Raw genomic sequence first — 2,444 nt, forward strand, 5'->3', positions numbered from 1 at the left:
GTGTTTATTCAGCCCGAAGACTGGAGCCTGGCCAGGGCATCCCAGTCACAAGCAGAACCCCCCCCCCCCCCGCCCCGCCCCCCTCACTACACAGCATATGTGAAGAAAATACTTAGAAGTTTGCATTTGATACATGACAAATGAGATGGCATGAAGCGGCAGGGGAGCCGCTGACGGAGGGGATGGAGGGGACCGAGTGGCACTCCATTTCTGCCAAGTCTCTTTCCTGTCAGGGCTCGGCTTTGAGAGGGGCATTAGCCATTCCAGTCACTGATGGTTCTTTCATAAACTGTTCCGGGAGAGAGACATTCTCAATAAAAAAAGGGAGGGAGGGGAGGAAGGAGAGGAGGATGGTGGGGCGGGGGGGGGGGGGGGGTACGGGGTACGGGGTACAGGGGGGGGGGTGTAAAAATGGTGTTGCCATGTTTTTTTTTTCTTTCTGCGCAAAGCAAGGACAAAAGAACTGTTGAGTTTATTCTCAGATAAAAAAAGGAAGTTTCACCGTGTCAACAGAGGCACAATGTCCTGCGCCATTCTAGTGACTGATCTTACAGTTGGCAGGATCGCGGCTGCAGGCTCTTCAGCCGGGCTATATCACTGAGACTTCTTTTATCCCCTCGCAGTGACCTCTTCCTGTTCTACAAAAGGATGAGTGTGACAGGGTTCTTGCTCTGCGTACAGGTGAGTGTGACAGTGTGTGTTTGAGTGAGAGAGTGTGTGTGTGTGTGTGTGTGTGTGTGTGTGTGTGTGTGCAATGTTAATTGGTGAAAAAAAGCTTAACATGTGACATGTCAAAAATTTGCATTTTTTCCTCTCAGCTTTATTCTTAATCCTAGAGTTTCAAAGTTGTGCGATCCAAATACCATTAACACAGTGATTATACACTTATGGCTTTGGGGGGGTGGAGCGGGTGGGGTATGGTGGGTACACACAGGTACACGGATATGATGCGCATCCACCTTTCATCTCCACAACATTTCACATGACCAATACCTCGGCTCTTGACGGCCAAAGATAAAACACGCAAGTGCATGAACTCCTTACATGATATTTACCATATTCATGTGGATCTGACACCATGAGGGACAAGCAGAACCAACAGAGTGATTAACTCGCCATTATCACCTGTGCCTCAGAGGCATGCCAAGCCACCGTAGTGGAAGACGTTGGGCAGGAAAATCCGTCTCATGGCGCAGATTTCTTAATGACTTTTGAAATCCACCCTTTTTGGCATGTGTTGTTTTCAAAAGGAGACACTGGAAGGTGATGTGTACCTGAGTGGATAATGTCACATCGTTCCTGCTCCTTAAGGGATATGTTTATTTTATTTATTTTATTTTTTTAAACCAATTACATTATAGAGGAGTAAGGGCTGTAGTGTAACGATTCATTTTGATTCTTGAGGTCTTTGACGGCAGCAATCAGAGTTCTAGATGACAGCTATCCGACAGGTTAGCGCTAATGCTGAGCTCTGTTGTCATGTAAGCAGTCTGCCCATCAAGCTAAATGCTACGTATTAGCATGAGCTTACAGCTTTGGCAGCCGAGCATCATCGCATGTTACGCACGACATTCAGTTTGGGAAGAAATCAAAAAATGCTCGCCTGATGCAGACATTCAGTGCAAACATTGTTTCTACGGAAACCATCCTAATGAGTGTCTGCTAGTGCGAAGTGAGAGTGTAAACTGATGGCACTTTCCACAACACTCCCATCCCCCCCCCCCCCCACAGCTCTGTGCCCTGGCACCTGCAGTGGGGAGGTGTTGCGAAGGGCACGGCCCTAGGGACCGGGTACTTGAAACCCCTCTAGCTGTGCAGTCTGATGTCCGCTCAGGGCACAGAGCACACTCAGGTCTTACTCTGGAGGATAGTACTTGCCAATTTCCCCTCCAGTTAATGTTCATCCTCCTCACCCATATACAATCATATCGTGAGAATAACTAGTCATATGTATTTCTCCAGGTACTGTGTAATTATCCCTCCACAGAAAGTGTATCATTGACAGTGTAGTCGTTCAGTGATAGATGAGCGAGAACTCAGTGTGACCTATGAGGATGTATAGGTTGGGGAGGAATTATGCCTACAGTGGGTGTCGGGGTGTCGGGGTGTCGCGTCGTAATCTCTCAAAAGCAGCGAGCAGCACAATGCCTTACCTCAGTGGCCCCGGCTGCACACATGAGTAACACGAGCGTGTGAAATGGGAGCGTGTAAACTCTGTAGGTTGTGCTGGATAATTGTGTCTGCTTAGCAGATAAATGATGCAGTAAATGCCATCTGGCATACAGCATCCAGGGATTAAATAGAGAAGAGAGAGAGAGGCTACGGATTCATCTCATACCAGCATTCAATTTAAAGACAAAGAAAAAAAAAACACATAGAACAAAAAAGCAACATGGCGCAGAGAGGTGCAGAAGTAGGTGTGCAAAATATAGTCTTCAGGCAAT

At 47.4% G+C, this 2,444-nt stretch overlaps 1 long non-coding RNA gene across 1 annotated transcript in view; it reads left to right on the forward strand.

The window, feature by feature from the left end:
- The first annotated feature begins 395 nt into the window (after positions 1-395).
- The window catches only part of LOC116224449, a 3,239-nt gene continuing 1,190 nt past the window's right edge, over positions 396-2,444 (forward strand). Inside the window, exon 1 of the long non-coding RNA XR_004165593.2 lies at positions 396-681. This is a non-coding gene — a long non-coding RNA (uncharacterized LOC116224449). The remainder of the gene's footprint in view (positions 682-2,444) is intronic.

The sequence above is a fragment of the Clupea harengus genome, chromosome 17, assembly GCF_900700415.2.
Source record: "Clupea harengus chromosome 17, Ch_v2.0.2, whole genome shotgun sequence".
NCBI lineage: Eukaryota > Metazoa > Chordata > Actinopteri > Clupeiformes > Clupeidae > Clupea > Clupea harengus.